General features: G+C 41.5%; 1 protein-coding gene across 4 annotated transcripts in view; it reads left to right on the forward strand.

Annotated features, from left to right (window-relative positions):
• Positions 1–2,805: 2,805 nt before the first annotated feature.
• The window catches only part of LOC134462732 (LIM domain and actin-binding protein 1-like), a 59,100-nt gene continuing 43,025 nt past the window's right edge, over positions 2,806–18,880 (forward strand). Inside the window, exon 1 of one of the 4 annotated variants that reach the window (XM_063215914.1) lies at positions 2,806–2,851. The gene's annotated coding sequence lies outside the window, so the exon portion shown is untranslated. Of the gene's footprint in view, positions 2,852–2,890; positions 3,213–4,128; positions 4,413–18,880 lie in introns of those variants that run through there. The other 3 variants (XM_063215913.1, XM_063215915.1, XM_063215912.1) reach the window with 3 other exon arrangements.

Here is an 18,880-nt window from a genome sequence, read left to right on the forward strand (position 1 = left end):
AGTCTTTTCTGACCATCCTGACAGGGGAAGGCGAGAAAATCGTGGCGGAATGCACATGTGTGTATGACACCAAATGTGGGTGCGACGATGGCTATGTTGCTTCAAACTCCACTTTGGGTTCCAGGCTCAACTGCCAGAAAGGTAAGCAGCTCTTATTCAGCATTAAGTTTGTAGAAACAAAAAGCCTGTGAGTTTTGCCCTTTTTGTTGTCGTTGTAGTGTGTGACAGTATGAATGGGATTCTAGCCCCTTTAATGCACGCCGTACCTCCTGTGGCACGCTGTAACCTAGACATTCAAAGTCAACTACTATAGTACTACATTACTACGACAGTGCACGTGGCCTTTAGTAATATATTACGAATTGGTCATTGCTATTCTGGTAACAGCTAATTTATAATGCTGAGTTGTTGTTCTCTAGATGTCAGGTGCCAGGAGCCAGGTTGGGTTACACACTCAATTAAAAAAACACTCAAGGTCTGACAAACACAGCATTGTTGTTTTCCTGAGAGCACTGAGGAACAGATGACTTTAAAATTAGTGAGGGAAAGCGGCAATGCTGAAGCTTCTGCTCTAAACTTGTTTTTTTTAAAAAAAAGCTTCTTTCAGACCAAGTGTCTTTTTCCAGTGTGTGACCCAACTTTGCTCCATGTCTGGATTTCTTGACAGAAAGAAAAAAAGGAGTCTTTTGTGTAACTGCACAATTAAATCTGTATTATAATTATGAAAAAGGGCCGCGTTTTAAATCAGCCTACCTACCTTAAGTTTATACGCAGTTCCGAATGCCAGTACATGTTTTGACTTGTCAGTGTCTGCTTCAGCGCACAAGTTGAAGTGGGTTTTTTTTTCAACAGTAACTACAACAACTACTTTTCTACCAGTCACCATGTCGTTGACGGCAGAGACACCATGTAGATCATCCTGTAGACTGCACATGTAAGTTAGTGCACCATTGATTATTAAGGAGTGTCATGGCCTTATGCTTGCCTTACACTATATTGCCACAGATCTACAGCCTATCTTACATTTTCTTCTTGTTTGGCCTTTAAGGTTGGGTGCCGTGCCCATCTTCCTTGCCTTTCTGATTCTGGCGTTCGTTGTGAGTGTGCTGATGGGTGAATGTGTTCTCTTTAAAACAGGTGAAATCATTTTTTTAAGTCATCTGTTGAAATAAACAAAATCTTTATGTTACTATTAACTGCTTCAGTTAAAAAAAAATGAATGAGGAAATCAGGAAAACTGTCACCTAGTCACCTAGTAACAGAATCTTATGAATACTGTTTAAGTGCATTTGTAAACTTTTCTCTCTTTTTTTAATGACAGCTGGACTGAAAGACCAAGAGACCAGGAGGGGCATCATGATCTAACTGCATTAAGAGCTTGAGGAGGAACAACTGAACATCCAGTGGCTTTATAGGACCGTATTAGTGAAATCTTTAGAATAATCTCTACCTCTTCTTCCTTTGTTGCTCACTGAATGGCTGAATAGTCATATATTTTTTTAAATCAACATATCAGAGAGGTACTGCTGACACGTCCCTCGACTTTGTTGAGAATAGCAACAGGGACAACGTTATTGGGGAAAAGTCCTCATATTATGGTACACATTTTTTTTCTTTTGAAAAAGTGTATGTGTGTATGAGTGTGTATTTTCAGGCAGTAATGCTAGTCCATTAACTTGTGCTTCATGGTTTACAGGGATGAAAGATGTGAATACGTTTAAGTGTTTTTACTTGGAGGAAAAGAAAACGTGTGTGAGTTTGTTATGGATGCTATGTGTCATTTTTCTTTCTTTTTTTCAAGGAAAAAAATCTGTAGGCTATGTTTTGAATGGCAGCCATTGTGTGATAAGGCATGGGCAATTTCATAAGCCCATAAGGTAGTTTACTTTTGGGAATTTCTACCAAATTGCCTTATATTGGGAACATGAACAGCACATCCTGGTATACGCTGTTTTGAATGATCATTTTAACTAACAAATTAGTTTTGTATTGGTGCTGTGTAAACTTAGTGAAACTCTGTGCAACAGTATGGCTATTTAAAATGTAGCTGACAGAATGTCTCAGCAGTCATGTGTGAAGCCTTTTTTCCCCCAACATTTTGTTAGCCTACATGGCTTTTTTATTTTTGTGTACCAGTTCTATTGTGCTATATTATTTATTTTTTATTTTTGAATGCCTTATATTTTTGAATTGTTGTCCACTCTGTAGGCCAAAATGGGCCTAACTTTTGAATAAAATGCAAATAATAAAAAGCACTCTTCCTCTGAAAATGGACCTTGTCTCTATGGTATTTTTTGTCCAAAGCAACATACATGCCGTTTAGACTAGGGTGATGGCCTCTTGACAATAGAAAGATTTTTTTCTTCTGACTTTATAAAAGAACATTTACAAGGACTTAACTTTCACCATAGCCTATGGTGTATTTTGATGCTCCTGAAGGGCAAAAAGGGCGTAGTGCATACATCAAATTTTTCTCTCACTGAATACTGAATTCAGATTTTTTTTGTATACCAGTGGCCTAGACCTAGTGTTCAATTCCAAGAATTATTTTTATTTATAATGAGCCACATTCTCATTTTCTTGATAGCCACCTACTACTCGTTTGCAACGTGCTATTTTCCTATTAGTCTGTTCAGTGTTCACTATTTGTGTGCAGACATGTTCTGAGTATTAATATTACGCATACTACTTGTGCTTGTGCATTTCTTCAATTTTTAAAAAAAATGATAACCTGCATCGTTTGTGATTGTGAAACGTTGCAGTTTTCCCACACGAACGCTAGGTGGAATCAAAATAGGAGACCGAGCGAGCGACTACTAGGGCACTTTGACATGGAACCCTCACCTGTTAGGTTGGTTGTCAAACAAGATCTTAGTTTGATTTTAATTTTGTGGTGCTGCTACTTGGTGAGAGACAGGATAGGAATCGCGGGAGGTTAATACTCTACTAGATGAAGTTTCCTAAGGCGTACTTTGATTAAAAATTAACTTGGGAGCTTTTGCCTGCCACCATGCGAGTCTGATGTTATTGTTGTCCCGCCCATGTGCAAAGCCCAAATCGAGACGCGGGAGGCGAAATCAAGGCTCATCACGGTAGTTCTAGTTGCTGCTGAATGTGCACTTGATGGAAAGTTATTTGCATAGAAGCATGTTGTCTTTTGAATCCTCTTCCTAACTACAGTGTAACGCCACGGCGAGACTGCACCTGTTCAAGTAAGTTAAAACAAGTTATTTGAGGTTAAAGATGTCCATCTTTCGGTGCTGGACGTAGGCTACAATTTCCGAGGCTAACCTTGAATGTTTGGATTCCGATCTCATTGTCAGTTTATTGAGTGTTTAATTTTCCTCAACCGTCAATCGTGTGTATCTTATTTTTGAAGTGAAATGAGGTGTGGGTATGATCATTTTCACTTGCTGTGAGGGAACTTGCCGTTTGTTGGAGACGCGGGGAGTGGAAATAACTGAAATGTGCATAGCAGTTGAATTAGTTGATAACTGATCCTGGCATGTCCTTGCTGGAATCACGCACAGATAGAGGCTGCGGTGGGTTAGCCCAATAAATGTTTGATAGGATCCATCCCCACTGGTTTCCTCTTCAAAATATTGATTGGGTTATTATTATATGCTACGCACCTCATATAGATACGTAGACCAAGCTATAATGGAAAACTGCAAAATTGGTTGGGTTTAGATCCCAGACTACACATATTCTGGCGTCATTGAAATAACTTATGTAAATGAAAAAGCCAGGGTGGAGGCTGGTGGGTGGCAATTCTATTTACTCTCAATGGTGGCAATTCATTTTTGGCATCAAGTCTGTACAGTGGGCATTGGAAACCTGAGCGCATAAAGAAGATACATTTCAACCTCTTGTAGGGAACTGAGGCTGCCCCTTCAGTTCCCTATTATTTTTTAAACTGTAGCCAATCAACCCACCCAAGACCACCCGAGCTGCCATATGAGTTGAGTGTCAAACCGTTCCTCCTCATCATGGTCTTGGAGTGAGCACTTGCTGAACGGGTTGTGGTGGCCAAAATGTGAAATTCACACTTGTTCCCTTTCAAGGAACTGCTGTTGCATGCACCAGCACACTCGGCCATGAAACACCTGGCAGGGTGAAATGGAACTCGTCTAGCTATTGGTGCAGAGAGTGTCACATGACAATCTCCTCCTCTGCCCCATGTCACCTTTCCGGCTTTGCTCCTCCCACCTCAGGTTCCTCAGAGAAGGCACCCACACACACAGACACACACACACGCATACATACTGAGAGTCGGATGACACGCTGCTCAGAAAGGCAAGGGCATAGAAGGGGTCGTGTCAATAGATCGAAACTGGATTTGGGTGATGCAATAGAGGACAAGCAAAGGTGTGAGGTGAACTAGAAGTGAAACAGATCTTAATACTATAGAGGTGAGTGTACTTTATGGGACTGATGGTCACACACTGTTGCAATGAACTAATGAGATGGTCGTAGTTTTGAACACCGAGACGTAGCTTCAGGAAGAACAGAGCGGCTTTTGAGCCTCTCCTCTACCACCGTGTTCCAAAGGTGTGGTGTGTCAATGTGTCATGATGAAAATTTGTCATTATTATGTGTACTTCTTATGATGGTATAGACTTCAGTGTTATATTTATTAATAACATGTCCAGGTGTGCTAGTGCTAATTGTAAAGAAGAATCCATCTCAGTATGCACTGTACTGTCCTGTCCTACCAACAGGTGTGATGTATAGGCTACGAGCAGTGAGTGCAAGTGAGTGTGTCTGTGGTGGAGAGGGAGGTGGGTGTCGGCACCTGATCTGCTGCTCGCCTCACTCCCAGGGGAACAGTCAGGTCACCTTTCAGCCGTAGAGTCGGTCGAGGGAAAAGACAGAAGAAAGTCTTTGTACTCTTCAAAACACATTTTTGACATCTACTTGCCCGGGTATCCTATTCTACTGAGCAGAAGTGGCAGTGGCTATCACTTTAAAGGACTAAAGGACAAAGGCTAAAAAATAATTATAAATATTATATAATAAACATACAATTTTCATGTTAATATTTAAATGTTAAAATATGGTCATTATCAGTGTTCTGTTGCTCTATGAAATGGATTGAAGCCGGCAGGACAGTGACTGGGCGAGACTATAGAGGCGGCAGTGTTCAAACGGGTGGCTGTTTGTATTTCCTCATTGAAGTCTCAGGGCTAGATTTGCCAGTGCACTCAGCCAGACTAATTCTAATGCCTTTGTTGTTGTCAGCGTTCAGTTGAGTTGAGTTGATGATGACGTGATTGATTGTAGGCTACTCGTGCTACAAAACGTTTGATTGCCCGAAGTCTATATACTGTAAGCCGCTCTCCATACTAAACAGAGCCAGCGCACATCCAGCTCTAAGCCCACCCAGCCCATGCCGTATATGGGGATGGCTTGATTGCTACTTTTATTGATTTATACTTTATTGATCTCAAAATGGGACATTTTAACGGTAGAAGCAGCATGACCTACAATGTCAAAAAAGAGCCATAACAGTACAATACCAGTACTATGAAACAAAATTCAGTTGTAAGCTTTTAAAGTGTAGAAGTATGTAAATTAAGTAGCCTAGAAGGTTATGACATAAGGCCTACATGGCCACAGCCCTGTCTGACCAGGGCCGGAAGAGAGGGCTGAAAAAAAAAATCCCACCCGGCTCGCAGGTCAGGTTGGGCCAGGGAAGGGAATTTTAAACACTAGAGCTATGATTTAAAGAATGGGAAGAGGATGAGGACACGTGTAGGGAGCTTCAGAGCTTCATACACACACACACACACACACACACACACACACACACACACACACACACACACACACACACACACACACACACACACACACACACACACACACACACAGACCTCATATGAATCCATAAGCCCACTACACTACTGTTATCCCACATTCTATCCTGCAAGTGTTCTATTCACTACTTTTAACAGTTGTTAGGGTTATGTGTGCCATTTCTATGGACAACAGAACAAAGTGCAGGTTCAAAGATCGCTGTTGGCAGCACCTCAGGAAGTGCTGGCGGACTTCAGCACACACATTGAAATGAGAAGGGAGTCAAGCATTCACTGTATAGAACAGGTCTTCTCACAAGGGGAACATAGAATATTACACGGAAAAAATGTGAGGTTCCTCAAATAAGCTTCAGTTGGATTGTGGGGGAACCTAAGAGGTCACAGAGGAACCCTTAATATTTTCCAAAGAACCTTAAGTGCTGGGTAGAACTGCAAAGTTCCTTAGAGGACCTTTAGAGAACGTTTTGGGGTTTTCCCACGCTAGCAATCAGAGGTTCCTCAAAGAACCATTGACCTCCAGTGATCTTTTAGAAACCTTCAAGAACTGTTAAGTTCCTCCGAGAACTTTAAGGGCTTCCTCCACAGTTCCAAACTGAAGGTTCTCCAGGGAATTTGTAATGTTTACAGTGTGTAGGGCCTACACTGTAGGCTATACCTTTTATGAGTCATTCTATGGACATTTCACGCAATGCAAAATCTCTATCAGTATTAGTTTTCAATAAATGACCCATACATTTCCATGATGTAGTTTCCAAATAAACTAATTTCCAATCTTAAACTTAAGCTTAAATTTTGAAAATATTTTAACGAAAATATACATGTTTTATTTAATCTGTACAACTGATATGGAAAAAATATGAATGATTTGCCCTGCTTATCCAAGACTTCCTTCTGCATGGAAAGTTACAACACAGTGGACAGTTGCCCATCTGCAACAGAGTTAACAGGCAATGTAGCACAATTGACAAGAGTAGAACAGTGACACAAAATGCAACTACTCAGCTGATGGGTAATACAGTTTACGGTAACACGGTTGACAATGTTTTCACCACAAGACCCTCAATTAATATTTTTGTAAGCTTTATCTGTATTTTCGTAAATATAATTTCTAAATGAGATTCATATGAATATGTTAACACAGTTCACAGACAAGTAACCCTCTCTAGAACTAAACAACAGTATTGATGAAAATACTGTATTGAAGAGGTGAACTCAAAACTTGCCACTAGGTCTTCACATATGGGTCATTTCACGTGAAATCAGACACTTTGGGACCCGACCGACCCGGATTTCAATCATACTTGGTGTGCCTTTTTAGTAGCAAGGTAGCACCCCAGAACTGCATTGGTTTGAATCTGACACTTCACGTGAAATGACCCATATCCTGCCAATGAGGATATAACATTACATGATGTTGGACACATTACTTAGGACTAAACCAAGTGGGTAACACAATTGACGCAATTTTTGTGTCAAATTTCTCAACATTTCTGATTGAATGTATAATATGAAGCATAATGGGCTTTTAAACACTGTATTGCTATAGTACTACTTATTACTATGAATAAATATTTCTAAATAGTTTATACACAAAAAAAATCATGTTGATATGAAGACTAAATCTGAGATTTGGTAAATCGTACAGCATAAAAACGTAAAATTCCAGTATTCATTTTTGCAGTGGAAAATAGTTTTTTTTTTTTTTAACTTTTTGTATTATAAAAAAGGAATATGAGCTAATGTGGAAAAGATTATTGTTGATGTTAAGTTAAGTAAAATTGACAATTACAGTAGTACATGGACTTGAGACGTAACTTACCTCTAATTACAGAAAGACTCTTATTCTATTAATCATGCTATCAAATTTCTGCATGCGTGTGTGATGGAATGTTAACCGCAACATACGGCATGAAATGTTAAACACATCTTCAGTCTACTTGAAAATATCCTCCTATTGCAGTTATTACAGCTTCAACAGTTTGGAGTGGGTCCCTTCCTCTTCTAACATGACTGTGCACCAGTGCACAAAGAAAGGTCCATAAAGACCTGAATGACAGTATAGTATGGATGATCTTGACTGGCATGAACAAAGTTCTAACATGAACCAAATAAAACACATTTGTGATGAATTGAGTGGACACTGAGAGTCGGGCCTTCTCGACCAACATCAGGGTGTGACCCCATGGCAGTAAAGTTCATATGCAAATACTTTTGGTAGTAGTGTATGCTGTGTATGGGGTCTCATTAAACCTAGCAATTATACAGTATATGAAATTAAAGTTATCCTCCTCCTTCCTGACACCTGGCAGTTAAAAATATAAGTTGATGAACCGTTTGTAAGGATGGTGATCAAGATGGTAAGTATTAGTCTGTCCGTGCTACAACTAAACCAATAAAGTAAACCTCTGAAAATACTGTAAATGCCTGAAGCTTATTACAAAGTCAAGTTCCTTGGGCTTTATCTTAAGAGCTAAATAAATTGTCTGTAGAGTATTGGATGCTGGAGTGAATCACTATTTGGGCAAAACCATGTAAACACAAACCATTAGAATGGCCAACATCTCCGAAAGGGCTGAACAAAAATGTTGAAATTGTCAGGAATTTCCTTTAACCCCAGCACTGCTTGTGTTGTGCTGTGCTGTGTTGTGTACATTGGGTGGATCGCACTGCTGCAGAGCTAAGCCTTACCACACCACCTCCACCCTAGTATTAGCGGCGTTCAAAATGGCATCAGGCAGCTTTTCCACACATTCTGGCCCTTAGCTGTCATAATAAATCTATATGGAAGTGGAAGCAAAAAGCTGTTGTTGGGGAACAAAATGGACAGTGTTTAGCATACCTCTGAGTCTCTGAGGACTTTATCCATCCTCAGAGAACCACACGATGAAAGTAAACACTTGATAAAGGTTTTTGTCATGACTATTCTAGTAGTAGAAAGACTTTAACGGCCTAATACCTTTTCACTGATATCTCTAGTTTGCTCTAGGGCTTAGACTCTCGCAAAGAAAAAATGTAAACGCATGTCGATAGCAGTCTAAGCGTGTTCAGGATCACAAGAGCCAAAACATGCTTTAGCCTCTGAAATATGCTTAGTCTGAGCCATATGATCTGCTGAGCTAGAGGGATAACGGTAACAAGATGTCCAGGAACAACAACATAGCAGACGATGTCAGCAGCAACTGGAAACTCATTTGAGGTTGGACTGCATGTGTTGCAGTTTTTGCATTTCATCATGAATGGATCCATGAGGGGCATGGACTTGTGAATCCAATCGACCCTTTAGTATCCTTCATTCAGTGTCCAGTGAAAATGTATTTTTAAATATCATTAAGACTTAGAAACTGGGACAGGTGGAAAAACTTGGATGTCTGTCTCTATATCTGAAGACTGACAAAATCTAAGGTTTAGGGAGAATCGTATAGGACTACATTGATTCGATAATTATTCTCTCTCTCTCTCTCTCTCTCTCTCTCTCTCTCTCTCTCTCTCTCTCTATTTTTGTCTGTCTCTCACACACTTTTTAAAATCTTTCCCAAGAACTAGGATGTATAGTTGTAACATGCCTTTCATATACTCATACCACACAAATCGTGATAACATCCTCTTGTCAACAAGTTGCCACATGTAGTATCCCTGGAGGTCTGTTCTATTGGCAATTTTGGGACACAGACAAGACTGTCAATCACAACGTTCCAGCGTGACATCACACACAGGCATTGTGTAACTCTTTAAACTTAAAAGAGCTCGCTATCTGTCCTTTTAAATATCCAGGATTCACATGCAGGCTGTTTGTTGGGCACCTTAGGCAAAGCTCTGCATGTCTGAGCCTCAGTCAGCATCGCTCTCGGCTAGTTGACATTTTCAAAGATGACTTCATCATCTCTGCTGCTTTCGCATCTCCCTGGCAACGCAAGTGTACACAACCTGATGTTTGTCATTAAGAGAGTAGTCATATCAGTACGTCTTCCTTGTTATTCTGCCACACCTGTGTCCCCTGTTCAGGTGACCTCATGCAAACTACTGTAGTGTGGTTATTGATTATTGTACTGTAACTGGCGTTTGACTTTGACATCACCCCAGTCTGAACTTTGATCTTTTTAGACGACAGGCGGTGTGCTTTTGTGTTCTACCACGTGACATTGGACAGGTCTGTTCTGCTCCGGAAGACCGTCTCCTCCAGTCTTCTTGTCACTCTGCCAATCTCTCCACGGTTCAATTGTTCACTCTTTTACTTCTTCACTTTGTCTTTCTCTATCTGCCTTTCCCTCTTTACCCCTCTCTTCCTATTCCTCTTTTCCCCACTTTCTCTCCCTCTCTGAGATCTTTCACTGTCTCTCCCCTGTCTGATCCTCTGTCTTGCTGGCTGCCTCTGTTGTGTCTTTGTCTGTTCTCTGAGCCACAGTGTATTCTCTTGGTTGTCACAGTCTCTTGGCTAGCCTACTGTATAGTCTCTTTGAAACGCACCAACGTGTGTGTGCGTGCGTGCGTGCGTGCGTGTTTGTGTGTGTGCGCGCGCGCGTGTGTGTGTGTGCGTGTGTGTGGGTGCGTATACGTGTGCGTACTGTACAGGGGCCTGCACACTTTAGATGACGTAAGCCCTCCCTGTGCCTATCCCATAGAGTTTAGCAGCCACTCGCCCATATCAGAGGCTGTGAATATTACTGCCATTAATTCCAGTCCTGCCCCCCTGCACAAACACAAGTAATGGACTGTCAGAGTCGGGCAGTGCCTGAATCAGTGCAGAACTATTGTGTCCGTGTGTGTATGTGTAATGTAGTACTTATGTGTGTACGTGACTCTTTTCTATTTGCTTTGGCATTTCTCAGGACATTGCCTCCCATTTTCTACAGGTCACTCTTTGTCTGGTCAACTGAATGCGTCTTTCAGTAATAGATAAGCTTAAGTGTAGGAGCTAAGAATGAAGTGAGACGTGAAGGTGTGTGTGTGCTTTTTATTTAGTTTCGTTGCTATGGCAGCTGCTTGCTGAAATATATCCATTTTTGCCATCTTGTCAACAACATAGCTAGCCTGCAGACATGTACGTGCATGTAGAGGGATGCCTGTGTGACGGGCTGTGTGCCAGACGCGTACAAACACACGTACGCACACTCTAGGTACGTGAAGCGGCTCCACTTTGTTTCCCAACAGTACGTCCGTGAGCGCACGCTGTCTGGGCCGTGTGGATTATCTTATGCTTCAGAATCTCTGATTACAGGTGGCGAGGAAGAGGCTCATGTCTGTGCTTGTCTTGCCTTCTCCTCATGCTGTCACTGTTACGTCTGTGGAGGCTAAACATACGTGCTACTGTGCCACGCTCAGGTCCTCAAATGCGAGGCCTGGACCACGTAGCGGAAAATATGAAATTGATGAAGCATGAACGTTGTAAAATGGTTCAGGTTCAGGTTCAGGTATTCTTAAAATTGATGTGGAAATCTGTTTCAGACAAGCAGTAAAAATACACATAAGTGTTTATTTCCTCAGAGAACATGATCATACCTTGTTTTATACCATGTAAGGTAAGCGTACCCATTAAGCCCACCAAAATCTAAATTTCTTTATTTTTCAATCATCTTCACATAATTTTTTTGTGAAATATTTTGTTAAATAGTAAGATTTACCTCTCTTCTCAATGTTTGTCACTGAGTTGATGGATATTTCAAAGTACAATATGAAGATTTTATACGAGAAAAGTGAAAAGTCTGAATGGGCTTAAATGGTACCATTGGTACCATTTAAGCCCACTTGTGTTCCAAATAAGCTCATATAGTCATTTCTCTATCAAAATACCTGGTGAGGTGTGTGAATTGAGTTTAAACAGTGGAGCCTACATGGCATAAATGGTTTCAGACCAAAAATGTAAGATTTGCTCAAAAAATAGTGCATAAAACCTAATTAAATATTACGGCATCTTTTACTTCATATACTTCATAAAATTCTTCATCCAAACAGAGAAATGTATTTTTTCTTATTGATTATTGTTAGTTCATTACATTGCGCCTTTTAAACCAACAACTTTGGATTGTACAGCACTTTTTATGTCCCTCAAAGGCATTTTTCATGAGCATGCATGCAAACTTGCATGCATTTCAATGGGGTGTACAATTTAAGCCCACCTTGTACCCATTAAGCCCGCCTATACAAAAAGCTATTTTATGGAAATAATCAACTCCACAAAACATTTCATGATGCATTTCTTTAAAGACCAATGCCAAACAAACTGGAATATGCTTAGAATTCATACCTAACCACCTTAAGTCTTACGGTAGAGTAAGATAAAGATGGTGTGTGGTTGTATCAAGAAAATATCGGCGTGTGCTCGCTCATAAAACACATCTTTCCATTTGAAGGGAAATGCTATAATTTAGTAAAACACTGCATGTATATTGTGGCTGCAGCTATAAGGGCTGTCAGGTTTCCCCTTTTTGCACAAACTTTACCTTTGCACTTTTCACAACATTTAATTTTTGCACAAATGAAGATGTTTTCATTTATTTTTGTGTATGAAAATATTGCACATTTTGTATGATGATTAGGATTATAAAATGTTTTTATTATGACAAAACTGTGATTGTATGTAGTATTGTGAAATGTACTTGTAAACATGATGTAATGTAAACATATATATATAAAAATCATTACATTTACCTCTTAGTTCACTAAATATGAAAGTATTTTCAAAACATTTGACTTAAACTAGCTGATATTCTATGATTTCTGACATGTCCCAAAACAGCAAAGTTTTGAGGCAACTTCTTGTCAGTAGTCCTGAGACTGGATTCACTTGGACGGGAATAACTCGACGATAAAAAATGTGATTTGTTTGCAATAAAAAACATTTTGTCAGTTACTAAACCCTTTAATTGGATAGGGTGATGAACAACAAAATTCACCTTTTCCCTTTCTTTAAATTGACCTCAAAGTTGAAAGTGGGCTTAAAGGGTACATGGGCTTAATGGGTACGCTTACCTTACCTGGTTAGGACGTCTGGCATCAAGAAGTGATTGGTAGTGTAGAATGGACATCCACACATGATGTAAGCTTATTGGTGTAACTAGATTGCATTCTCACAGAAAATGCTGGAAGCGGGCTTGCCTTTTGGGGCAGAGATGAAACAAAGTACTAATGAGAAAACAAAGCTAAAAGAAATCTTGGAAAAACTCCATCCACCCAGTCAGAAGTTATGGGCCAAACGATTCAGCCATCTTGGATTCAGCCATCTTGAAAGTGTTGTAGCTCTGCGTTTTGGGGATATACTAAATGACATACATGGTATTTTAAGTTGGCTAAGGAACACTGCGTATGATATAATTTTGAAAATCAACATGGCTTCGAGCGGGATTCGAACTCACAACCTCCATATCTGTAATCCAGCCCCTTTGCGATTGATATTAAAAGACATACAATACATGATATTTGAAGTTGGCTAAGGAACACTGCATATGATATCATTTTGAAAATCAACATGGCTTTGATTGGGGTTCGAAGCCCCAACCTCCATATCTGTAATTCAGCACATATGCCATGCATACTAAATGACATACATGGCATTTTAAGTTGGCCAAGGAACACTGCATATGATATAATTTTGAAAATCAACATGGCTTTGACTGGGGTTCGAACCCCCAACCTCAATATCTGTAATTCAGCACATTTGCCATCCATACTAATTGACATACATGGCATTTTAAGTTGGCTAAGGAACACTGCATATGATATAATTTTGAAAATCAACATGGCTTCGACTGGGGTTCGAACCCCCAAACTCCATATCTGTAATTCAGCACATTTGCCATTCATACTAAATGACATACATGGCATTTTAAGTTGGCCAAGGAACGCTGCATATGATATAATTTTGAAAATCAACATGGCTTGGACTGGGGTTCGAACCCCCAACCTCCATATCTGTAATTCAGCACATTTGCCATCGATACTAAATGACATACATGGTATTTTAACTTGGCTAAGGAACACTGCATATGATATAATTTTGAAAATCAGCATCGCTTCGACTGGGGTTCGAACCCCCAAACTCCATATCTGTAATTCAGCACATTTGCCATTCATACTAAATGACATACATGGCATTTTCAGTCGGCCAAGGAACGCTGCATATGATATAATTTTGAAAATCAACATGGCTTGGACTGGGGTTCGAACCCCCAAACTCCATATCTGTAATTCAGCACATTTGCCATTCATACTAAATGACATACATGGCATTTTAAGTCGGCCAAGGAACGCTGCATATGATATAATTTTGAAAATCAACATGGCTTGGACTGGGGTTCGAACCCCCAACCTCCATATCTGTAATTCAGCACATTTGCCATCGATACTAAATGACATACATGGTATTTTAACTTGGCTAAGGAACACTGCATATGATATAATTTTGAAAATCAGCATCGCTTCAAGTGGGATTCGAACTCTCAACCTCCATATCTCTAATCCAGCACATTTGCCATTGATAATAAATTACATACATGGCATTTTAAGTTGGCCAAGGAACACTGCATATGATATAATTTTGAAAATCAACATGGCTTCGGGTGGGGTTCGAACCCTCAACCTCCATATCTCTAATCCAGCACAATGCGTTACCACTAAGCCAAGCAGCTAGCTGTCATGCACAGTCCAGCAAGACTATATCAGATTGCATTGCAGAGCTGAACAATAGACTTCTAGAATGGTTGCTCGCACCTGCTCGTTAAGAATAGAATCTTGAGACAGTGACAGTTGAAATGGAACCCTTCATTGGCTGCACCTGTTGTGATTGACTGAAAGACAGTTAGTATTGTGCTGTTAACAGGGGAGAGAATGAGAATGAGTTTTTTGTCTTTACAACATCGTTGTAAAAAAAACTAAATGGAGTTGGCACGTGTCCTTTTCACAGATCGGAGTCATGCTTGTGATCTCTCTAACAGTCTTTGAATGAAGTTTATAGGTTAAATCGTTCAGGCACAAATGGACCTCCGTGTGGGACATGCGCTGATCTCTTGAAAAATGCACTTTTGGAAAGACTGGGATTCTCCATAGACCCAGGCCTGTTTTTTTTTTACAAACCTGCCATTTAAAAAGTATTGGGAGTTGGGAGATGAAACTTTGACAATTTGGAGATGTGACGGAGGTCATCTTGCACATGTTCACCCCCCTCGGGGATCGAACGTGCGACCTCGTCAACTACAACGGTTCGGCTATGGGAGACACAGTACGATACCGCTGGGCCAAGAGACTAGTCTCTCTGCCCAACGGCACGAGACTGTATGAGGCTATCGGAGGGAGGTTTACCAACGTTCCACGCCAACTCTGTGCTAGTTAGCCTCCGTTACACTCTCCCCCTTAAACCTCACTCCCATCCGGGTCACGGCACCACTGTGACGGAGGTCATCTTGCACCTGTTCACCCCCCTCGGGGATCGAATGTGCGACCTCGTCAACTACAACGGTTCGGCAATGGGAGACACAGTACGATACCGCTGGGCCAAGAGACTAGTCTCTTGGCCCAACGGCACGAGACTGTATGAGGCTATCGGAGGGAGGTTTACCAACGTTCCACGCCAACTCTGTGCTAGTTAGCCTCCGTTACAGAGACATCCCATAGAGCTCGCTAACAACGCGTCAACTAAACTTCTAGGTGAAAGTGTTGATGTTTTATGACCGAAAAAGCCTCCTACACTCTAATCTCTAGAGTGGCGGAACTTTGGTTCATGAAGGTTCCACCATAGTTTTCAATGGGGACCCAGGCTTTCACAAAATCGCCAAAAACGGGAAAACGACAAGAGACACGGAAAAGCCTATTAGTATACGCGATCTCCAAGCCGAGCCGGTCGTTTTAGTGTTTGAACGGTGTCTCTATCTCGAAAGGCCTAGGAGGAGATCCATTTTCTATTTTTACTGCTGCCCTGCACAAGACCAATAATAAACAGGACTTAGAGATTACTATAAACGGGCCTTGCTCTGCAAGGGCCATGCTCTGCATGGTCCTTGCTCCGCAAGCCCGCTTAATAATTTAGTTTTTGTTCATTTTCATGGTCAAGACCAGGTTACAAAATGTTCTTGCTAAATGCCTAATTACTGCAGTTTCATCAGCATAGGCTGCATGGGTGGAGTCGTACTTGCATCATTCTGGGACCACAGCAAAGATAAAACCACAGTCACATACCACTTCTCTTCAGGTGCAGCCTTAAATCAATGGCAGGTAGATTTCCTCTTCAGTTTGCCCAGCAGAGTGGAAGCAGATTGGTGTGTCACCACCATGAGATGGACCGCTCTTCCTTGACTTGACTTGACTTGACTTGACTCTTCCAGGGCAAAGTCTCTGCCCTGCTGAAGGCCACACCTTGGCCGAAACACTAATAAAGCTATTTTAACTTTTTTTTGGGAAGAGCGCCTGGGATACTTCTAACTCTATTGAGTCTGTTGCAGTGCATCAAGTTCAGGAATGTCTGGGAAGGGGGTTCCTTACAGAAAATTGGCCACTAGCACTGTATATCATGGCTCGACAAAACGTGCATGTTTGCATTTGACCCTCGGACTAGTTTGGTGGTGTTTTATAACCACATGCAAAATGCCGCTGCCCACCTGGCGCCATGAGAACCACAAGCCACAACAGCACTGGGAGCTTCTTTGTGGTGGCATGGAGCATGCAGCCCATGGAGGCAGCCTATTCACTTGGGAATTGGGAAAATTCCGGTAGACTGACATTTTGTCCCAGCCCACGCGGCTTATTCCCTCGAACGCCATTACATTTTATCAAGGGGTCTAGCTTTGGTTCTGTTGACACAGGTTCACAGGTGTTACTCAACCAAACAGCAAAGAAAGGTTTTAAGTGATGGTGCCAAGTGCCAACCAACTCTGCTACATCTGAAATGTAGTACGTAGGTAGGCATCGAGCTAGACTAAATTTCATTTGTTGTGACAAGACGAGCGATTGTGCAAAAGTAAATCTGATTGCTTCAAGCTTTGGCCGACTTTACACCTCCAATGCCAAATGCCTGATTACAGGTGATGAGGAAAAGGCACATGTCTATATGTGCCTGCCCTTTCCTCATGCTAGGACAAGTCTCAATACGGTGGAACTAGGCCCTCTGTACAGGAAGTGTAGCGGAGGCCAGGCTTGCACAATTTAGCCCTGGTCTCGAACCTGCAACTTCACAGCAACTGTGGAATCGGATTGTAGAATGGAATACTACCAAGTGTGCCTGGACTATGTGGCTAAATCTGTAGTGTTTTTCTTTTGAAGTGTCTTGAAGGATATGTGTTGTAGTGTTGTGTTATGTTGGCAGACATCAGGAGGCACATCCCAACTGAGAAGGTGCTGAAAACTGGGTGTCCTCCTAGTACAGTGGTTCCCAACCTTTTTCTTCAGGGACCCATGTTTTTACTATTGTAAGCTTTGGTGACCCAACCACGCGAGCGCCCGCACGAGACGGAGTCAAAAGATGCCCTCTGTTTCCTGCTAAAACTAATTGGAGTTATTTTATTCCTCAATTCGTCTTTGGTCAAATATAGAATAAATGTTTAATGTAGCACTTACAGTTTGTTGCTTCTATGCATTTATTAGTTAAATGCTTTGTCATTTATTCAACATGGGCGGGCTATATATATTTAAAATGAAACCCCTTAAAATCAAGAGGGATCCGCGACCCCCTATGGATCTTTGGCGACCCATTAGTTGGGTCCCGACCCATAGGTTGGGAACCACTGCCCTAGTAGATGGGAGACAGGCACATACGTATTGAAGACGGCCAGGAAAAAAAGGGAGTTTTTCCAGTAACCTATGGCAATGGCTTTCACTGAGCCCTGGTGTGCAGAGTCTGCTGAAGCCAGAAGCAGAGAGTGACTTGAGAATAATTAACCAAAGCACAATTATCTCTTTCACCCGTCCTACTCCCAGGTGTGTGTGTGGAGTGTTTGTGTGTGCGTGCGAGTGCGCGCGCGTGTGTGTGTGTGTGTGTGTGTGTGTGTGTGTGTGTGTGTGTGTGTGTGTGTGTGTGTGTGTGTCAGTCTAAAGGGAGCAGGTGATTATCATTCAGGCCAGTGACCATCAGTGATTTCACACACACACAGAGGCGCAGTGTTGACTCTTAAAGGGCCGGTATTCTCTTACGCAGACACGGCAGCTGGGGCTGTTATCCTATTTGGACGCAACACAGAAGTGAGGGGGCCCAGGGAGGTCTTAGATACTTAACATTTAAAACTCAAGGAACAGCGAAGAAGCGTGAAAAACAAAAAAGGGGAAAGAAGGAATGAGGAGGCCAAGGGTGTAAAGAAGTACAAGTGACACACGCTTCAGGAAGAAAGAACAAAGCTTAATGAGCAAGTTATGGTCTTTCTTGGTTACTCGGTGTGTCTTTGGATTTGCTTGGTTCTGCAGAATTATTCCAATCAGATGGGCAAAAAAGAAAGCGTTTCAGTTAGTCCAGTATGTGCTACGCAGTGATTTGCCTCGTGGGTAAATGGAAACGAATGAAGAGTGGATTGATTGCTATGAAGGCTGTACTTTGACTGACATGTCAGAAATCACTCGCTTAAAAAATGAGTGTGTGAAGCGATGTTTGTTTAGCTTTGTGAGACTGAAATTCAGTGAGGAAATCAACTTTGATCTTGTTCAAGTCTCTTCAAAGCCACTTGACAACATGACAATAGATTTTGACTGATGTTATTATTATTTGATGTGATGAGCTTCTGAAGTAAATGTCGTCGCCTGTGGTTTGGGAATGCTTTCTACACAGCGATAGTGAGTGTCATCTAAGGCACGCAGACTCCTTTGTAGATGGACTCTGTGGAAACACAACTGGAATGAGGACAATAATGCTGTGTGTGATGGCTTTACTGCCAGACAGCAGGAGGGAGGAGGCCCTGTCCTTATACCCTCTCAATGTACCCTAACATCATCTGTTAGGACTAGACTAGTAACACTCTAGACCTGCCTGCCATGTACCCCAACACCGATATTTTGTACACACCCACAATGTACTGTGGTCCATATTGAAATTATAATCTACAAAGTCTATTTCTCTCTCTCTCTCTCTCTCTCTCTCTCTCTCTGTGTCTTTC

The sequence above is a fragment of the Engraulis encrasicolus genome, chromosome 14 (assembly GCF_034702125.1).
Source record: "Engraulis encrasicolus isolate BLACKSEA-1 chromosome 14, IST_EnEncr_1.0, whole genome shotgun sequence".
NCBI classification, from domain to species: Eukaryota; Metazoa; Chordata; class Actinopteri; order Clupeiformes; family Engraulidae; genus Engraulis; species Engraulis encrasicolus.